Here is a 22544-nt window from a genome sequence, read left to right on the forward strand (position 1 = left end):
TCAAGAAAGGGAATCTAATGTCACCTGTACTGTACATTGCTACTTTATGGCCCTACAGTATGTTAATAATAACTAGAAACAATCATGTCTTAGGAAAGTGGTAGCCTAGTAACAAAACGACAACACACTGGGTAAAATCCCTGAAGTCAGTGGGAGCTTTGCCATTTATATCGACAGAGCCAATTAATCACCCCTTGTATTCTGAAAACTTAGTTTGATCATTTTGTGTTGTGATTTTGCTTTTTTTTTTAATGGTCAGGTTTAAAAAAAAGAATAGACAGCCTACTGCAGTTGTGAACTGTATGATGTGTTACAAGAAGCTGATTAATATTTGATAAACTATTTATCTCGTAACAGTAGCGAAAACACCACAGCTTCAGAGAGATTCTCCTTGGGACATGTACAAAGGGTCTTAAACAAAAAAAGACCAAACAGAGTTATTAAAGAATAATAATGTTCAAGAGAATAGAAAACACAGCTTTTCTTCTGGAGTCCTATTTGTTCAGTGTCCTAATAAATTTAAAAAGGAATGGTTTTACAACATAGTAAAAGTGAATTATGCTGTATATATGAGGTATAAAATTAGCATCTTATAGCAGAAATGGAAACAGTTAAGTGATAGTGTTAAATTGGACTGCATAGTCACTAATTGAGGATATGATTGCAATAGAGCATTTTCTATGGGCCCAACTCTGTATTTGTAATCCAGGTATAACTCTCATTCAAGTTAATGGAAGTTTTACTGCATATGACCTGATTCTGCCACCCTTACTACTGATGAATACTACTGTGTTCCCCAAGAAGTCCCAATGAGCCTGTGAAGAGCGCATGGCAGGGCAATCACCTGTAAATTGTAGGCTTTGTAATACAGTTCATAGGGTGGGATGCACAAAGGGACTTGGGCAGGATCAGGCCTTGAAAGCAAAACGGGGGGGAGGAGGGGCCTTGTTCGTGAATTCTGCCGGTGCTTGGGGTGAGTTGGGCAGTATTAGGACTTAGGCAGCCGTGTCCATGCCAAGATATCAAAGTTTAGATGCCATGGATTTAGGTGCCTACATCCTCCCTCTGAATCCAGCTGACAGTGCTTTTCATCTTTAGAGTGCTACAAGCATTAGCTGAGTGAGCCTCCAGCGTCCTGGGAGGCTGATATAGCCACTTTACATATAGAACAACTAAGGAAGAGGTCAAGAAACTCATTCAAGTCAGGGATGCGACCTATTATCAGAGGCAGAATTAGAAGTCATGGGTCCCTAGGTGAGTCATGCGCTCCGCCCTTAAATCTACACCTCCTTCCTTTAGACCAGTACTCAAATTAATTAATAAAACTGCTACTGTCAGTGTTTACTTTGCAGGTCAATCTTTTTTGTGGGGCTACATACGAGGTTCTGTGATCATTCTAATTTCTCTTCATTATTTCCCCCACCGCCACCATCCTATTAAGAAATCACACAGGTAAGGATGGATGACAATTCCTCTAGTACTCATCTACATTGTTGGTAGGGAATCACATGAGAGGAGCCTGCAGTGCTCCCTGCTGACTAAATTTATTCCTCATGCCACTGAGGAGACAGCTCAATCTTGCTTCTTAATAGCTATGCTATGTGTTTGGAGTTTTTGATGGATTATAGTCAATGGAGTGCATGAAGTGCCAGTTTTCCAGGGCAACATTTTATGCTCCATTGCAATAGGTATTAAAGGCTATTTTTCTAAGATGGACATTGATGGAATGTTTTCCCATACATTGCCATTTCTGTTTCTTTTCTCCTGCCAAACAATGACACAACACTCTTGATTTCACTATAAAGGGAAGAACTGAGATGATGGAATTACTAAAGATGTAATGCTAAAGAAAGGGTCATTTCATAAATAACTGTCCATATTGTGACCATTCCTGAGAATTTAGGCACAAATCTCTCTCAATGGTTTAAAAAAAAAAACACAACCCACCATAAAAGCCAAAGTCACCATGTATTCTAGACAGATTGTCTACTGATCTGGGGTGTTAACAGACCACTTAACCTCCCAGACATTCCTTTTGGGAGCCTTATTTACAACCTGCCCAGCACATACTTGCTATCTTTATGGATATTAATTTAGGGAAAATGCATTCTGAGGCATCTGTTAAGTTGGGGTGGGGTGAGTCTGTTGGTGAGGAAGGGTTTGATTTCTGATGGGGGGGGGGTTGGTTGGTTTTTTTGGGTGGAGACAGTAGGAGATTGAGGATGTTTTGCTTCCTCTTCTGAAAAATAATTGCTCTAACATTTCATCTCTAGGTTTCCTTAGTATTATTTTTAAATCCCATTTTGGGGGGCTATGTACTACTAAATGGTCTCTAGTAATAGTCAGAGTGCTGCATGCATCAGTCCCTTCTTGTTTAGGGATTCATGGACTTTCACTGGGTTTTTACTTTCCTCCAGAACAGCATAACATTCCCTTTCATGTTTAACTTTCCCAGTCAGCCCTTTACAGTGGCTCTGCCTTGCTTCATTGTATCACTTTCTTTAGTCTTCCTTCATTTTTCCATATGCTCAATAGCCTTTCTAATCCCAGGGAAGAGTTCTCATTGTTAACTATTTTCAGTGTATAGAAATGCAGCGCTCTGGTGCTTTGATATTAATAAATACCCTGCCTGCAAATGCTTAATTTCCTTACTCCTATTTCTGTGTTATCTTGTCTAACAATCAAAGCTTTACCATGATTCATCCAGTTTTAATTCTCATTGTGCTGATCCAGCTCAATTCCCTCTCACACTTGCTCAATTAAAATTCCCAGGCAGTATGCCTAAAACCATATTGCCAAAAAGCAAAGCCAGAGCTGTTTGTGGTCCCAAGTCCTGCTTTCTTCTCCGAGTAGGGTGACCAGATGTCCCGATTTTATAGGGACAGTCCCAATTTTGGGGTCATTTTCTGATATAGGCTCCTATTACCCCCCACCCCGTTCCGATTTTTCACACTTGTTCTCTGGTCACCCTATCTCCGAGGATGGGGGAACCTCACCCACCCTTGCAGAATGCCTCACAGAAGGAGCTTGACAGAGTTCACCCCTCATCTTAAAATGATGTGGAAAAGCATGAATATTGTTCTTATGAATTCATAAGCCACCTAGTTTGCTGCACTAGTACACTACCTACAAGAGAAATGATACTCTTAACTGTATATAGCACCAAGATACAATGAAGACTACACCAAAATAAGGACTTGATTCAAAGCCCGTTGGAGACAATGATTCTTCCTTGACTTCAATAGATTCTTCCCAGGCTCCAAATCAGTACCTTAGAATCCCATGCTTAACATATTACAACTGTATTATTCCAATACAATGCAAGTGCTGGTAGTAGTACACTAAAACGGCGTCTCTTCCATTCATGCCCAGAACTCCCACGGATCTGACTGGGAGTTGCCTGCCCCCTCTGCATAAAAACAGTCAATGTTCCATGTGGAAATGCGATATAAAGATAGGAGCCTGTTTCAGGAAGTAGCTGCATATATATTATTCAAGTACTCCAGAATAAGTGATTGAGAGCAAGTTTATTGTCACTTAGAATGAGAGCCTACATTTTGTCTACTTTTGGAGGGTGAATTGCAACACCTTGCTACCTTCAACAGGGCAGCAGTTAGATGACTGAACACACAAAAGTAGTGGAAAATTTATAAAGGCAAGAAAATGCTTTAAAATAATAGTCTGTGGGTCTGCAGTGTAGGTTTATGGTGTGGGTGTAAGTGTGGAATAAGTTAAGTATTTCACCAATTTCCGCTCCACATGGCTAGCATAGATACTGGTGCTGTGGCATATTAACAAAGATATTTTAATGTTTGCAACCCTTCTGCCAGGGCATGGCAGCAGCAAAAGAAAAAATCAGGTTCAATTTTCTAGGGGTTCCTTCTAAAAAATTAACACAAGCTTAAGTGCCCACCCAGAAACCTAGGAAACCATATACACCTCTACCCCGATATAACAAGAATTTGGATATAACACAGTAAAGCAGTGCCCCGGAGAGGGGCAGGGGCAGGGCTGCGCACTCTGGCGGATCAAAGTAAGTTCGATATAAAGTGGTTTCGCCTACAATGCGGTATAATTTTTTGGCTCCTGAGGACAGCGTTACCTCACCCTTAGGCATCCCTGATGAGCATTACTTCCCCCCACAAGCCCAGGAGTTTAAGACAAATCTTTTAGGGCAGTAAAAAAAGGAGACTACAAAATAAACTTGGGAAAACCAGCAGTTTAAAAAAAGTTTAAGACTCCTTCCCCCTCCTGAGCCTTAATAATCCCAACCTCAGTCTTCCTGGCAATTAAGTGTGGCAGGATGTGCCCTAGTCCCGGCTCTCTTCCCCAGCTCTCCACTCATGGTTAGCTGTCCTGGAGAAGTCCAAGGGCCTGGAAGCCAGTACTTCCTAGGCTGATGTGGGGGCTCTACCACCTGGGATGATTTCAGCTTTAATTACTAGGTGTGGTGCCTGCACCAGAGTCCCTTAGGTAGACTGATGTTCTCTGCAGCTTCAACTCAAGCTGCTTTAGCCACTGCTTCTGTGCTGCCCCTCCTCTCAAAGCTGCCACCAGTACTCTGCACCATCCACTGGTCTGCAGCAGTTAGGGTAACCAGATGTTCTGATTTTATAGGGACAGTCCCAATTTGGGGGGCTTTTTCTTATATAGGCACCTATTACCCCACCCTGATTTTTTACACTTGCTGTCTGGTTACCCTAGCAGCTGTTTAGCTCAGCAGTTAGAGAGGGATTAGTAGTACCTAGGACCCTTTCCAGAGTCCCTATCAGAGAAAAACCCAGAGAAGTAGGAGCTTCTTTCCACTCCCCTTCCCTTCTTCTCATCTCTGACCAGTCTCCATTGCCTAACAGTGCCTGACTGTAGTCTGAGTCAGGGTGACGCAGGCACATTTGGTGTGGATTTCTTGCCCCTTCATCTCCCAGTGGATTCAGATGCATTTTATTGCCCTCAAACTCAAAACATAACTGGATTTTAACAAAAATGTCCTTTAAAAAAAGTCACATACAACTGAAAGACAAATGAGGTCTGGCTCATCTGCTGACCACAGATACTGGCCAAGAGCAATCTTACTAGTGGAACACCTTTCCAGCCACAGTTCTTCAGCAGCTCTGGGCCATTCTTCCTCCATTTTACCACCAGGAAGCTCCCTTTTCTAAGGGTTCAGGTCATAGGGTGTATACGCTTATGGAAACTAAAATAATCCCTCAGTTAATGAGGTGATTCAGCAGATAGATAGATACTAAATACCATCATCGTCTATCTATGCGCTTCCACCTATATGACACGCTATTCTCCTCCTACACTGGTGTAAATCAGGAATAACTTTGAAGTATATAGTTATATCAACACTAGATCAGCATAAGATCCATCCTCTTACCTCTTGCACTTCCTGACTTGTGTGTGTTTAAACATGTAACTTAACCATTACATTGGTTACATTGACCAGTTTTTCTTCATTTCAATGGTTATTAACTAGAGTTAGCCCTTGCCAATAGCTGCCACATAGTGGCATGTAGTTACGCCAATCCCTCTGCCATACCTAGAATATGAGAGATGCTGTATTTAATGCTACTATTGAAGTATTAGAAAGCATGCCCTTAAAGGCCTGTAGTAAAATATCTGGCTTAAGGTTCAGCACAATAATTATTGGTTCTATATAAGTGACCCCCGTAAGAGCTGTGATTGGTACACTGTCATGCCCTCCTCACATGGCAAGTTCAAAAACCAATAAAGTTAGGCAGATAACTTAGAACCCAGAGCTTTCAGCCATCAAATTCATTGTGAGTTCATGTCATGCTCTTGTATAACCCACTCTGCATAACATGAATTGTTAGTTACTAAGGAAACAAACCAATATGCAGTCTTGCATATTAAATTTGCATCCATTTACTAAGTTTGTAAGGAATTGTACAAATACCAATAACTTGCTGGGATCAGAAAGGGATCCATCCTTCCCCAATTTGCATTGCCCTATTTACTAGATGAATGGGAAAAATACATTGCGATGTTTAATTCTTCTGTATCACACATACAACAACAACGTGCTATTTATTCTTGTGCTTTTGTTTAAGTGTGTGGCTTATTATTACATTAATACTATAAAAATACAGGAGTTGTTGCTCTTGGAAACTTTATCTTTATTTTTTGGCTCTTGGTGGCTTTAACATTGCATCAATGCATTTTGGTGCATTTACAGTATTTTGTTATTGTGGAACTAGTAATTTAGTATACTGTGTGTTATAACCAAAGAAACACCATATTACTTCAGCCATTCATCATCTACCATGCAACCAATCCCAGCTCAGAGTTCAAATTGTGCCATAAACATGCTTTTTAAAAAAAATTATTGCAGAAAATGCTGTTCCTGGCTATGGAACATATTTTACTGGTGAAAAAAAGAGAAGAAAAAAGAAAACATTGTACCACACACATTTCTGTTTGCAGAAACTTCACACATACACACAATGTTATTTCAAATATCATAGTGCTTGTAGTCTACTTACTTTGCCTTTATTTTAAAGATCATTTCATTATCAGCTTTGAATTGTTAAGAGGCCAATTGGAAAATTAATAAAATGCAGTAAACACTGGAGGACTGGATTTGAGGGTCCAGCATGCCAAATATTCTACAAACACAGTGAGAAACTATCCCTTACAACCGAATTAGACAAAGGATGGGAGGGGAAAATGAGGCACAGGGTGGTTAGATGACTTGGCCAGGATCACACAGAAATCAGTAGCAGAGCTAAGATTAGAACCCAGGTCTCTTGACTCCCAGTGTAGTATTTTATCCAGGGGATTGCATTGCCTCTCAGATTATGTTAATCCCAATACATTTTTCATTTAATTTTAGTTTTTATAAAGAATTTGGTCAAATATTCAGTTCAAATAAAAGCTGAACACATTTTCAACCTGTCTAGTGACCATCATATAATCTCTAGGTATAAATACCCAGTTTTATGTCACTTGTCAGTTGTGTTCCTGCTTATACAATATAGACACTCTGGAAGTCTGCCTGCATGCAGATCTAGCAAAGCTTGATCTCCCGGGCCAAGTTAGGATTTACAGTACATCCAGTCAAAGGCTCAGTGTGGTTCCTATTGATTTAGGGTCAACTCCTGCTGTTGTGTTCAAAGACCAAGTAGAGAAGCTTTACCGTGTGTTAGGAACAGGAAGGGAAAGATAGAATCCTATTAAAAATGTGTCAGGTAGATAATAAGGAGTCTAGTACAATAACTTACTGTGATTTCATTGCTCTAGCTTCTGAGTCTCAAAAAACAAACAAACCCATAAATAAATTTCTCAAAGAAAAAATGAATCATGATAATTATTCCAAGGATCTTTATTACCTTTGTGCACTTAAGAGATGTGGGCAGACCTAGTCATTTCAAACTGTACTTGAAGGAAAAACAGGAATTCAAGTTCTCTCAAGAAGTTAACACAAACCCCAAGGAGAAGTTAAAACACATAATTATAGCCTTTCCTTTTGGCCAGCAAAAGTCCCCTGCAATCTTGTGTCAGCTTCAGATGTATGTGTTTACAGCTCTATTTACCATTCTCCAGATGGTTCTAATCAATACAGTATGTATCCAGTTGCTACTGGTATCTATTGAAGGGTTGCAGCAATCCTGTCAACTTAGAAAGGCAGCTACAGCATTTTTTTTAACATAACTCTTGGTGGGAGTCCAAGGTATTAGTTAAGCAATCAAACAAGGCCAGCTTTAGAATACATTTGGTAGCCATATGATATCTATTAAATACAAGTCCTCTGACTGCAAAGAATTGACATTACCTCAGATGCACAGTTGACTGCTGTCTCTGAAGTTGGCGGTGCCAAATATCTTACACATCCTAGTGGATAATGCATCTGTTTTTCTAACTAATTGTTTTGTTAGTTACAAATTAAAGGCATCTAATCAAACATTGCCATCAGAACATATGGGGCCCAAGGTCACATAGCATGTTTTCTGTAACTGCCTTACAAAGTTCTACATAGCTGGAAATAATGTATTGAGTAAACTTTATTCCTAGTCCACTAAAATCCGTGGAGCTATGACAGTTTATATCCACTTTTCACATTTTGTAGGGACTAAAGACAAAGGGTTTGGTTTTGTTGGTATAGTAATTCCTTTACATGATATCATCCATGCACACTGATTGGTCTAAGGGACCAGTAATGATATACAGAGTCTTTCACATCAAAATTACTGGTTCAAATCTCATCCAGGTTTAATGACTGAAAGTCAATATCTGATGGCTGTTGTGAACCTGCAGAATGAGTTGGAAGTCTAAGCCTATTTCCCCGTGGATACCTGTCTACATCTAAACTCCATTTATACTAATAGGCAATCTCAGCAGAAGGCTGACTTAATTTGAGTTGGCAGTGCTCTCAGCCTTAGAAATGGTACCTTCAGAATTGTGCTGAAAAAATTCCATTAGTGCAGGATGTGGTTCACAAGCATCAGTTTCACTTTAATAGGGTTTGGGGTGGGTTTTTTGTTTGTTTGTTTGTTTTTTGAGTTCCAAGGTGTGTATTTTACCTAGGTACTGAAAAAGAATGTAATATGTTCTATGTTTAAATATAAGGAGCCCATATTTCTCCAGGAGCCCAATAGGCTAATGTGTCAAAACAGCCAAATATCATTCCAAACTCATCTCTTCCCAGAGATGAGATCCATTGCAATTATTTTACGTTGCTGCACAGATAGTCCATCTCATCCTGATGAAGAATCTTGGACAAATAGTACATCTATTGACTTGCAGTGTGAAGGCCAAGCATACAGCGCATACACAAGAGGTGTTATTTTAACAGACCACTAAGTTCCTCTAGTAAATCCCATGTAGAAATTTTTTTTTAGTACAGATCCACATTTTAAATGGTATGCTTAACAGGTCTGGTCTTCAAATGCTTTATTATTTGTTATTGCATATCATATAAGCAACTATCAAACTATCATGAAATATACCATGAAGAAAAAAAATACAGGCCCAGTACTGCAGAGATATGGGCACAGTATAAGAACCTAAATAGAATGTGTAAGGAGACTGAAGAATTACTTTTTCTAATACAATATACTCAAGCTTTTTGGGGGGGAAGAGGGGGAGGTAGAGTTGCATAATCTGGTTTGTTTAATGCCAACATTTCAACAAGAATATTAAGACAATATTTTAGGCAGATACATTGGCAGAGTGCACATACCTATGATGGAACACATGAGTCAATGTATTTGTATAACATTAAAGAGAGTGTAAAAACAAGAATAAATGCCAAATCAAATGAAAATAATATACTCCAGATTAATAGCGCTCTTGCCAATTAAAGAAAGTCTGCTATCCATTACAATGGATGACAATGTTTTGTTCATAACTATCAAACATACATGGATAACTTTACAAAGAAAATGATCACCAGCTACTAGAGTCCCAGTTCAAAATATGGGTCACGCAAACTACAGTCAATTATTTAAAACCAAGCTCATTAATAACAGCAAAGCACCATGGAACATTTTTGTAGGACAGGCAAGCTAGTGTCATCTAGCCACAAAACAGGCATGTTTTGTAATGTGGTATTTATTAAAAATGAATAGATGTTGGAATTAGTACAGCATTCTGCTCTATCCTAATAGGGTGCCATTTTTTCTACTTTGATTCTTTAATACAATGAATTGGGATGATTCTTTATTAGATTGATAGAATTGTTTACAGCAGGGTGAAATAGATATGATGCCATGTACCCTGTAGTAGGATTTAGCTGAAAATTGGGTATGATTCACCAAAATGTAAATGAGACCAGTCAATGTGTCATTAATAAGAGACAAGGTGGGTGAGTTAATATTTTACCAACAGAAGTTGGACCAAGAGAGACAAGGTTTCAAGCTCCACAGAGCTGACCTGAAGAAGAGCTCTGTGGAGTTTGTAAGCTTGTCTTTCAGCAACAGAAGCTAGTCCAATAAAATATATTACCTCACTCACCTTGTCTCTCGCATATCCATCATGGCTGCAGCACCACCGTGACAGTGTAAGGAAGTTCCCAAAGGAATTAGAGAAGATAATTAACTTACTAGATTCCTGCCTCCTAAAGTCAGACAGGCACAGGGTATGGAACTAAGAGAGAGGGATTTTTTCCTTAACACTTTTCAATTAGATCAGATATTTCATCATCTGGACCAAATCCTGCTGAGACAGACAGAAGTCCAGAAAAGCAGTAGATCTACTGCAGCTCAACAGCCAGGGTGAGCAGGCCAGGAAATGGAGAGTAGTGCTCAAAAGTGAAACACAGGACAGCGACGCAAGCATTGTTAGGAGCGGGGAGTGAGTCTGCAGCCGTGCAAAACCACAGGTCGAAGTGCCCTTTGGGGGTGGAGAGTAGTAGTGGTGCATGCTACTGTAGCCCATGAACTAATGTAGCTGCTATGAAGCAAATGTATTGGTGGTTTGCACCTTACCATTACTGAGCAAGGGGTGGATTCCAGTCTTCTTCAAACAGACATAAGTCTCTTGCTATAGACCACTTACTCAAAGCTTTGAGTAAGAGACCAGAATTTGGACCTCAGAAACCAGATGAAAATAGATTGTTGATTTATGCTGACCTTCCTGATTATATAGGACAGCTCAGCCAGGCAGCAGCTAAAGACAAACACCATTACTTATTTGCGCCCCTACATCCTATCCTGAGGAACCCGGTTCTAACTTGAAATACACTGTGCTCAGTATTCTAAAGATGTTTGCGGGGATCCACGTGGTGTAGAAGTGTTGGCAAAATTCTTTTGCTGACCATTTGCAGACACAAGAAAGCTCTACCAAACCACTGCTGCGCCACAAACACATGAAGTCTGATAGACTTAGTATGGAAGCGTTTGCAAACAGTTTATACAGCTCAGCTCCAAACCTCATATTTGTTTAGGATGAAACATATCATTTAGCAGAAGCATTGAAAGCTAAATTACACCTGCCTGAGACCCAGGACAGATGAGATTTAGTCCTGGACTAGAGACAGCTTTTATAAACTTAAATATGTCATAGCTTTAGTGCCCACTATCTTATAGTTGGATAGGGCTAGAAAAGTGACCTTCATCCCATTTGGAAGATGGTGATTGTCCCATTCTCTGTGGGATAGACAGTACTCACTTCTAGGCCTTGAAGTATCTAATATGTCTGACCTTAGCACATTTTTATGTACAGAAAAGGCCTTTAGGTCAGTTTTTTGGAAGTTTATGGTTCTGAGTCCTGTACAGTTGGACACATGGAATTAAGGCACCTGGTTTTGATGCAGAAGGATAAAGTTCCAGTAAAAAAAAATTGCTAAAAGCTCTCTAAAACATAAACAGTGTTTGTGACTTGTATTACCTACAGAGAATACATGATGCTGTGGGCTTAAGGTTTTTTATTAGCAGCCATTTGGGGTGTCTCTATGGCTCATCTGTAGTTTTGCCACTTTTAATTCAGCCATCACAAACCAATAAAATAGTTATCTACATCATCATGTATTCCATATACACAAACTTACATATTCATACATGCATGCAGTATACATATACGTTTTCATTGCATTCATATGGAAGTGGTTACATAACCTGCACATTATCAGGTCAATGAACAGTGGCCAACTGTCGCAGGGCAAGTACACTCCATCACCCCGGGAGTGGGGTAAGGGTGTGGTCACCCCACGGTGAAGCCAATGAGGTTGTTCCCAGCCTCAGGGTCACATAGTCCAATGGCCAGAGTCAATATAACCACTATTGGATTCAGGCCAGAGTGGCCCACAGGCCAGAGTCAATACAACCACCTTCGAATGCAGGGTAGAATGGCCTACTGGCCAGCACCTGGGAGGCCAGCACCAGGGGTATGGGAGCCTGGGTCCACCCAACTTCACCAAGTCCTGACCCAAGGCCCTAACAGTGGTGGAGTGCTCTGCTACTGGATCAGCAGGGAATCCCTTAGAAATACGCTGACCTCATGAGGGTGGGAGGTACCACTCACCCATCCTCCCTGGGTCACTTCCTACCAGGTTGCCTGCAGCAGCGGTCCATAGGGTATCGGGGCCTCCAGGCTCCTCAGGGCAGGATGCTCCCTGGTGTTCCGCAGGCTGCGGGCCTCTGGCTCTTCGCCTCCCATAGTTAAGGGCTATAACAGCTCCTGGGCTGGAGTGTCCACCAAGTGTCCTTCCTCCTGGGCAGTCAGCCCAGACTGATCTAGGTTTCTCCCTTTTATACTGCAGCAGCAGTTGGAGCATGCCCAGCAGAGTCAAGGGGGTGTGGCTTCTGCTGCTAAGAGTGCTGCTGTCGGGGCCAGTCCATCCCGTAACACCAACAATAAAAGCAAACAGGCTATACAGACTCAAATAGAAACTACTGAAATATTATGGTGCCACTATATAATTAAATGGTCTGCCCCCACCTGAAATAGTATATACATTTCAGGTCACCTAGCTCAGAAAAATAGAGCAGAAATAGGAATCCAAAGATGAGCAACAAAAATCATTAGAGACATGGTAAGGTTTCCATCTGAGAAGAGACTGGAAAATGCTAGTTTAGAGAGGAGATGAACACAAAGGTACAAACAAATAAGGGTATAGAGAAGGTAAATTGGGTGCTCCTATTTATCTGTTCTCATAATGCAAGAGTGAGGGACATGCAATTGAAAGGTGATGGACCTAAACATTTAATAATGACAAATGAAAGCATTACTTGGCACATGCTTAATCTTAAACTCATTGCCACGTTATTGAAGCCAATGAGTTGTTAGGTTTGAATAAGAATTAGACATTTCCATGGAAAGTGAGATTACATTAGATAAAATGTAAACACGCATGTCTCCAGGAAAACTGATGGGACATTAGGAAAAAACTTTTCCAAGCAACAGCTTATTCCATTTCAGAGTTTCCTGTACCAGCCTCTGAAGCATTTAGCAGAGGCTGCTGTTAGAGAGAGAATAATGGACAAGATGGACCACTAGTCTGCTCTGGTATAATGTCTGTGCTATTAAAGGGATTCATATTGCATTTTCTTGTATCTTCTTACTATTTTCTCTCTGGCACAAATTGTATTTGTTATATTTGACACGCATACAAGAATGTTTGGCCTGTTACCCATGTAAATGTAAAATTGTACAATTTGCAGTGGGTTTTCTGAGGGCATTATCATAAACAAAGTACTGTGCCCATTTGCTGGTTATAGAGGAATTCTTGTCATACTTTGGAGCAAGCTGACAGTGAATCAGAGCAGACTGAGCCTTGAAGCTGTGGTTAAGCGATGAACAATTCAGTGAATTGCTACCACAGCTTCAACATTTCTGAAGACATTAGCCTTCTGCCCAGTATTATTTTTGTTGCTAGTACATAGCCTACAATACTGCCAGAAATTCAGTGGCTTTGGGCCTGATTGTGTAACTTTGCTCACATGACTTCAGTGGTACAGAATAAGTAAAGTCTCCAGGACTGGACCCTGAATTCCACAACTGTCAGCCTGAGGGCCAACAATCTGAGCAGAGTCTAATTTAGTGCAATTTAAACATTCTTCTGTCCCTTTCAGCATATAAACAGGAACCAAGACTCCTTTACACTCACATCACTGAGTAGTTTACACTCCTTACACCTCACCACACAATCTGGCCCTCTAAGTCTAAGTGAGTCTAAATTTCTGTCACTTTCACATTTAATGTCCTGAAGAAAGGGCTATAGCCGGACAAGCAATTGGTATATTACAGCTACATCTGCTTAGATTTAGGGAGACTCAAGAATGGGATGATAGTGATCAATACAGTCAGGATTGCTATTTGCTGGTGTCCCAGAGGTGCGTTTCTGCGGAGAGAAAAGGTTGGGCCACAGTCATTCATATAGCTGGTATGGTGCATTTCCTCCTCCTCTTCCCCTCTTCCCCCCGAGCAGCTCCTGCTCCTCAGATACTATAGCGGTTGTGTGGACAACGATCACTCAGGTATGATTCACTGCAACTGATACAAGGAATTATTTGGTATCTTGAGTGAATGGATATAAACTTGGGTGATAGCTGGACAGTAAATGTAGATTTATAAAGTTGGCTGCCTATGAGTTGGTAGGTGATATGTCAAACCGTTACCATGATAAAAGGAATCCTACAACAGCTGAGTACTGTAGATATTTGAATTCAGTGGATTTCTATATCAGGGTGTATTTTTAAAGTTCCATACCTACACTCAGTTAATTTTATAAAAAGTGAATATGGCTAGTGTGTTACAATACTAACTTAGGGCTAGTCTACACTTACCATCTGGGTCGACGCGGTGAGTTCGACTTCTCGGAGTTCGAACTATCGCGTCTGATCTAGACGCGATAGTTCGAACTCCGGAAGCGCCGCGGTCGACTCCGGTACTCCACCACTGCAAAAGGCAGTGGCGGAGTCGACCTTGGAGCTGCGGACTTCGATCCCGCGGCGTCTGGACGGGTAAGTAGTTCGAACTAGGGTACTTCGAGTTCAGCTACGCTATTCACGTAGCTGAACTTGCGTACCCTAGTTCAACCCCCGCCCTTAGTGTAGACCTGCCCTTAGTATCATATTGGTTCAACATATTACGAAGTCAGGAGCTATTTTGAAATACTTGATCCAGATTTGGGGTCAGAATAAAAAAAACCTCAAGTTCCACCGGTGGTTTTGACGTATTCAGTGGTTTGGGCCCATCTTTACTCAAAATCCTAAGAACTAATATGTACTTTTGCTATATTTGCTTTCCCACCATTGCTGATTATTCATAACCAGCCTCTTCCTCTCCAGTTCATTCATTGTTGGCATAATCCAGTGTTTGTGATGTCACAATCACATATATGTTGATGAATTATACCACATATGCCATATTCTTCCATCGCTCAAAGAATCAAACAAGATTAGGGAGAAGTGGCATTTCTATTAACATGAAATAATCATCGATAATGGGATGTACAACGTAGCAAAAAAAGTTTGATTGGATTGCTCTTTTAAGCATAATGGGCCTGATCCAGTGCTCACTGAAGACAGTTTTAATGGGTATTGGCTGAAATCAGGTATGTGCCTGACATGAGTTAATGCAGTAAATGAGAAACTACCGTACAAAATTACCCAGTATGTCCCAGGTCCACAAAGGCATTTAGGCTCCTAACTGCCATTGAAATCTAGGTCTCTATCTATTTGTATAGATTATATATATTAGTAGCATTATATATATATAATATATATATATATATATTATATATAATATATTATATATATTAGTAGCATTTTAAGTGTTTTAATATAAAGCTGTTACATATTAAACTTAATTACCAACATTAATTTTGGCTTTTATTTTTGCCTTGCAGCTGCCACATGGTGGAAATAATGAATTTGCTATTTTTAATAAATTTTTGATTGAATTTGTTCAATTTTTGGTTATTGGTGAAAGTGACAAGCTAACAGAAGTGACTTGAGCCTGGAGCCAAGCCATCTCCAATCACAACCTGAAACATGCTCACAATTCCAGCATTGGAACTCTGTTGAACAAGCCTGCAATCAATGCTAACAAAGCACAATGTCATTTGGGACCCAACTCTGATTTGATGCTACCGCTCCACAAAGGAAACATTAATGTTTTAACCTATTGTACAGGATCATCTAGACAAAAAAGGAAAGAGACAGGATTTTAAGCAGATGAGTTTTCACCATGTGTATAACATCTTGCCCCTTTTCATTGTTGCTTCATTTGTTTTTACTAGTTTATAAAGAACCAATTACACATATCAAGCAGTTGTATACCAAGGAGCTTTATACAATGAAACCAAAGACACATATTAAACCCATAACTACTAAAATATTTACTAAAAGAACTTTTAGCCAATCTTCCTAACTCACAAATTCATTAATCTACCTGCACATGAAAAAAGCATTTGCATGGGAAAATGGTAATTAAGAAAGCGAAAAAACAATTTCTGTGTGCAGTTTGGCCTTTGCACATACCACACAGCTGCAAATTTTGCAGGTGCTGTTTTTTCCAGTCTCGACTTTGTGCTCCCTAAATTTGAATTCCATCCTGAAAGAAAGACAAGGTGGGTGAGGTAATATCTTTTATTGGACAAACTTCTGTTGGTCTCTCTGACCAATAGAAGTTGGACCAATTAGAGATATTACCTCACCCACCTTGTCTCTATTATCATCTTGGGACCTAAACAGCTACAACAACTGTACATATTCTGAAAGAAGTCAGTGGCAAAGTTTCATTTTCTTATTGCTGTGCTAGTTATGGAAATTTGTACTGAGTTTGTTTGTCCAAGCAAGGAGACGGATTTATTTCCTACTTTTCCTCCATATGGATGGGAAGATGGTGGATGCAGTTCTTTTTCACCCAGTCCATGTGGGACTGAAGGTAGACAAGAGGGGCAAGGGAGTCAGTCTGGGAAGGATTTTTTGGTCCACCTTTGGGGGCAGAGTGCTCTAGGAAGGTAGAATTTTTGGTTTTGAGGTGAAAATCCTATCCTGAGGCAAGCTGAGCTAGCTGGCTTCCATCTGTCTGCAGGATCATCAGAGGGGCTGCAGCTATAGAGGTTATTTTAAAAGCATCGCTCTAAAGCATGCAGCCTTTGTGAATTCTTATTTTTAGTTTACAGTATAACATCTACTTCATTTTTAGGAAAGTAGTGTCACTGCTGTTCATTGCATGTGTCTGGATTTCACGGGGGGGGTATCGTAGTGTTTTTGGTGGCACTGTATAAGTAAGTTGAAGGAGCACACTCCTTATATACATAAGTGGAATACAGTACATATGTTTTCCCTTTCTTTGTATGTACAGGCTTGCTCATGTTTCTTCAGGCTTTCCAAAATGTCCTTATTCATTAGCCATGAATCTGTATTTGTAGCATAACCTTTATACAATAACGGATGGCTGGCGTGGTATGATGTACAAAGAGCAGTTAAGGGTTTTCATTGTCACTGAACAAGGATGAGCACAAAAAAACAGAGGAAGTTGCGTGAAAGTGGGGGAGAGTCTCTTCTAGAAGTTAAGTTCCAGCTGGGGCTACCTGTTGCTTTCAGGGGTGTGCCTGCAGCCATCTTGAGTAGTGATATTCTCAGGTTCTTGAACAGGAGCATGGAGCACTATGGTGAGCTGTACTCTTGACATCGGCCACAGATGTTCACTTTGCACCACCCGCTGCACACTAGGAGCAGGACAGGCAGGTTAGCCTGGGCTTTGGCCCATCCTGGCTGGTCACAACCCTTTGGGGCCACTGAGGGCCACCAGGCAGGCTAGCTAGCTCACTCTCTTAATTCAAGAGATATTAGGGACAGCATTTTTACCAGTTCCTAAAAAGAGCTCTGGAGAAAGGTGCAGAGAGACTTTTGCTCCTTTCTCACCTTCACCTCCACACAAGTGAAGCCTTAAGTGCTCACAGCTAGAACTATCATGTCCCTGGAAAAACATTATAATACACCTCTAGCTTGATATAACGCTGTCCTTGGGAGCCAAAAAATCTTACCGCGTTATATTGAACTTGCTTTGATCCACCGGAGCGCGCAGCCCCGCGGGCCCCCCCCCCCCCGGAGCGCTGCTTTAGCGCGTTATATCCGAATTAGTGTTATAACGGGTCGCGTTATATCAGGGTAGAGATGTTCTGAAGTAAAGCTGCTATACAATGAGAACCAGACATCATTCAGTTACCATCCAGGACATTGTAAACAATCCTTTTTAAGCAGCAGTGAAGTCCTCATTCATTGTCTCTCTCCTGTCACATTCACCCTTTCCATCTGATATTTACTTTAAAGTAAGGGGGCCCAATCCTGCTCTTTTTGGAGAGAGGAGCAAAACTGATAGCTTCCAAATAGGATATTGGTGCAATCTTGCTCTCTCTCACTCAGGGCTTAAGTCAGCTCTTTGGAATAAATGAGAGCTTTGCTGTTGGACTTTAACAGAAGCAGAATACAGGCTTTATTTATTGTGCACCTTGGTAGGGGCATGCCTGTGATAAATCCTAGACTAATATGATATATGTAGCTTACCATGCACCTTTAACAGCCTCACCTTGACTCTGCTCAGCAATTCGTCTCTACTGGTATTACCACCACCATTCTAAACCTCTGAACAGTTTGGGGTGGGGTTTTTTTTTGTTTGTTTTCTGTAAAATCAGCCCAGTAGAAAATATTCCCTCAAATGAGGGATTGCCTTCCAAAGCCACAGGAGCCCAAGATCCAGGATGAGCAATACTCATTCTAGGAAGAGAGACAGATTTATGCCTAGAATCTCATTACCCAGCAGGGCTAGAGACATAAGTTGTATAGGAAAGACAGGATTCTCAGCTTTCCCATGGAGCCTAGATGTTCCCAAGGCATCGGAGCTTATCTCATGCAGACAACATTGGTATGTATAGAAGAGGCTATGGTATGCAATTTCTCAAGCTAACATTTTACTAGTTATGATTTTCCTCTCCCTTCAATACTTGTACAGTTAGGTTCACGAGGAATGGGATTTACAGGCAGAAAGATTAAAAAGTACTGTGGGGGTCAGCGACTGGTTGATAGCTCAGTGGTTTGAGCATTGGCCTGCTAAACCTAGGGTTGTGAGTTCAATTCTTGAGGGGGCCATTTAGGGATCGGGGGCAAAATTAGTACTTGGTCTTGCTAATGAAGGCAGGGGACTGGGCTCGATGACCTTCAAGGTCCCTTCCAGCTCTATGAGATAGGATATCTCTATATGCCATAGCTAGGCACGGAATAACAACCCCTTTGTCTCTCTTACCTCTACCCCCGGTCAGCTGCAGCTCAGCTCTCAAGCCTAATCCCTTCCAGGGTAACAGGAAAGCCCAAACACACACCTGACATTCAATGACTCTAGGTCACAGCTTCAGTCTCAGTCCTTGGTCCTTGCCCCTTTATCTCAAGGCTTACATCTCCCCTTCTACAGGGGAGAAAAGCCAGGCCCACCCTCTCCTCGGGGGTTCCAGCCCAGGGTCCTTGTGATAAACAGGTAGGGGCTGTTTCTTACAGTATCTCACTAACTCCCTGGGCTGCTTCCTACCTTTGCCTATTAGCAAGCATCTGTCCTGGAGCTGCAGTCTCTGCTACTTGCTCTCTAGAGCATCACCTCTCTGTATGGCTTTCCCCCAGTTTGTTACTCAAGCACTTTCTCAGAAGGATTTGTAGGCTCTCTCTCAATCACCAACCTTTGCCTCAGCTGCAGCCTTTTATCACCATCATGATAAAGTAGCCAATTAGCTGCAGCTGGAGAAGTAACTGACCCATGTATTAACCCCTTCCTGGCTGCCACAACTTGGGTCTATACACCCATCACATACCAATAAAAGTGTTTAGAAAGAACTTAAAACATTTCTGACGTAAGTTTTTCTAACGTGTGACATGAAGCTGAGAGGAGTGGCATAAAGGTTTCCCTGGACATGTCTGAAAGGACCCATATAGCTTACAGATTTGCCACTCGTGAGTAATGCAGCCAAACCAATAAAATCTTTTACCACAACACACACTGTATGCTTTACTCATTTAGTCCAACTCCCAGTGTCTGCAGAGTTAGCAGGGCAAAAGACTGTTTCCCACCTTTACAGGATTATGTCCTGTCAGCCAGGAAGATCCTACACAACATCATAATACTCACCTAATGAATGGCTTCTGGGATTGATTAAATTTCCTAGTTTAGCTTTGGCATTTAACCAGTTGCAGAAACAATTTATTGATTTTTACTGTATTCTAAGGTGGAACACAGATCATATCTTAGTGAAATTATTTCTGGTGCACGAGGCTTTCCACAGATGCTTTAAATCTATAACACTAGCATCATTTTCTCTTCTTTGAACAAGATTTGGAAAATGTTTAATTGTCCAAAGTGGCTTCTTAGTTTGGAAGCTATAATATCAACATATTCTCTTCCCATCTGTACTAGTAAACTATAATTGGGGTGAACTTTGTTATGAGAAGCCAAACATGGTAGTTCTGGTGATGATGTGATCTAGGATCAGCTAGACATGCAAAAATCAGACTGCAAATAAGGACTACTTCTGTTTGTTCAAGTACAAGCATTGGGCCATTGTAAATTGTCTCTTGCTTACTTTTTATGGTAGGTAAGCTCCAGGTGTCAACTGAAAAAGCCAGACATGAAATCATATTATCCATACTTATAGTCTATCTGGTGAATGCAGAAGATAGCAGTTTCTGTTTAATGGAGCATGGTTTGAGTACTTCAGTACCATCTGGAATTGGGTTGCTTGATTACAAAAGCAGGCCCTCTTGCACTTCTTCACATGAAGCAGATGTTTTAAATCATTTCAAGTTTTAAAACTGTAGTTGCGCAAGAATTAAAATGGCAAGCAATGGGCAAAATGGTAGAAAATATTAGATTAGGCTGCCAATCTCTGACCGATTTCTAACTGGGATATGGACATCTGAGAGAACTGAGAAAACAAATAAATTAAAAACATGCACTAATCATTAAATCAATTGTCTCTTGCTTGAACCATGTTTACCTCAGTGCCTCACTGTGATTTTATAAATAAATACAAGAACAGGGGAATGGCTGCTAAAAGGATCACAAGATGAGGAGTCTATCGCCACCACTTTTCCTCTCTCCAGTATTTGGTCTCTACTACGTGCTCATTTACCACAGTATTACACATGTAGAGCCTGATCCTGTGGTGTCTACTTATTGGAAGTTGTACATGAGTAGACTTTGCAGCATCAAGCCTATAATAAGTAAATAATGTGCTAATGCAGTGATCATCTTTGTATTTCCTTTAGGGAATTTGCACCTAAAAACTTGAATCAGCCAATTCAGTGCCAATTGGCAACATTTTGTCCATCATATTAAAATGTTTATGTTAAAAGAGAAGGATGACTCTTTCATTTCATGGCTAATAGTCCCCTCCCTGTTCTCCACCGAGCTCCTGCATCCTCATCCAGCTACTCGGGCTGGGTGCAACGTATTAATATTAGGGCTTAGTTATATACATACTTATTTTGTATTTAAAGGTCCAATAAGGTAAAGCAATTGCCCATGATGAGTTAACCACAGCTTTCCAGCAGAAACACAGAGATGTGTGTTGCTCAACATAACCTTCATGATCAAAAAGTTTCTTTGCCTTTATTTTATCTATGTTTCCATGTATAAGGTGAAAGAAGTCCAAAGAGCGAATACCATCTGTGCAACATCATGTCCTCCCTTACAATTTTTCCCTCAAATGTGCCTTGGTGTAGCCAAAATCTCTTATAGAGAAATTCCAATGCAGTTCAAGTTTTTCTCTTTAGTATTCCAATTACACTGACTGAATCAAGACCCATCATCTAACCTTTTTTCATCTGTGACAGGCAGCGTTAATAAAATCTTAAGGGCAAATTCTGCTCTAATTTACACTGTTGCAAGTCCAGAGTGCACTAATTTTAAGGAATTACTCCAGATTTATAACAGTCTGACAGAGAGCAAACTTTGGCTCCTAAACGATAGTTTTGGGTGCTCCTGAATATGTTCCACTTGTCCTGCTTACCCACGTGATGCTGGATGGGATTTTGTCTAATGAGTCACAGTCAAATCAAATTACTTTTGATTATAGTCACAAAGGATCTAGTTTCACTCTCTGTCCCCCTTGCTACCATTTTGCTCTCCCTGAGGGAAAGCATGAAAGAAAAATATGCCAAAAGTGACAAAAACTCAGACAGCACAAGTTCCAAGAATGTAATTGCTGTAATAAACTACACATGGTGTTCTCTTTTGGTATCTGTTCTCTTTCACAGAAAACACATGAGACACAGACGATGTCCATTATGATACAGTCCCTCCTGGCATTAATTCAATACAAACATGGTTTTGGTGGGAGGAGGGGTTGTTTGTTTTTTTCCTTCTTCTCTGAACTGTACTAAACTGAGTCCCTTCCAGGTTATTTGCCAACTTCCTAGCAAAGACAGACAAACCTCCTCTATTGTAATACTGTAAATTGAGTACATGAGGGGTATGCCTAGCTGACCCACGTAGGATAGTTCAAGCCATCAGCCAGAGTCATTCCCTACACTACACTGGCAGGCACCCTGATATACACTCCGATGGAGATCCCTTGCAGTCAAAAGACAGCCATGCGGTTGTGGTCACACAAAGTAGCTATCTCATCCCTCAGATCAGGAGGGGCCAGAACTACTTAAATGGGTGCCACTGGCCATGAAGGAACCTGTTTGGAGTAGCTGGGGTGGGGGTGCACTGATTTTGTGCTCCTAGCAGCCAATTCAGCAAGTAAAGCTCTCTGTGGAGTATGGTAGCAGAAACAGCCTCTGCCAGGGTTAGAAGTTGACACATGCAAGCTATGCTTCTACCTCTGTGCAACTGCTCTTCTGAACTTGAACACATCGGTGGTTGAAAATAAATGACCTTTTTTTTCTTTTTGCCAAAATTAATAGGAAAATTCTCCATTTGACATGATTTTACACTCCCCAAATTTTGATTTTTAGTGGAATTGGAGATTCCTTGCCTGATGTTTACATATGCTACTTATGGATTGTAAGGGGGGAAAGATGCTGACCTTCTCAGTTACTTCTAAAATGAAACATAAGTGTATCTATATGCACACAATAATAAAT

Source organism: Mauremys mutica, chromosome 9, assembly GCF_020497125.1.
Source record: "Mauremys mutica isolate MM-2020 ecotype Southern chromosome 9, ASM2049712v1, whole genome shotgun sequence".
Lineage (NCBI taxonomy): Eukaryota > Metazoa > Chordata > Testudines > Geoemydidae > Mauremys > Mauremys mutica.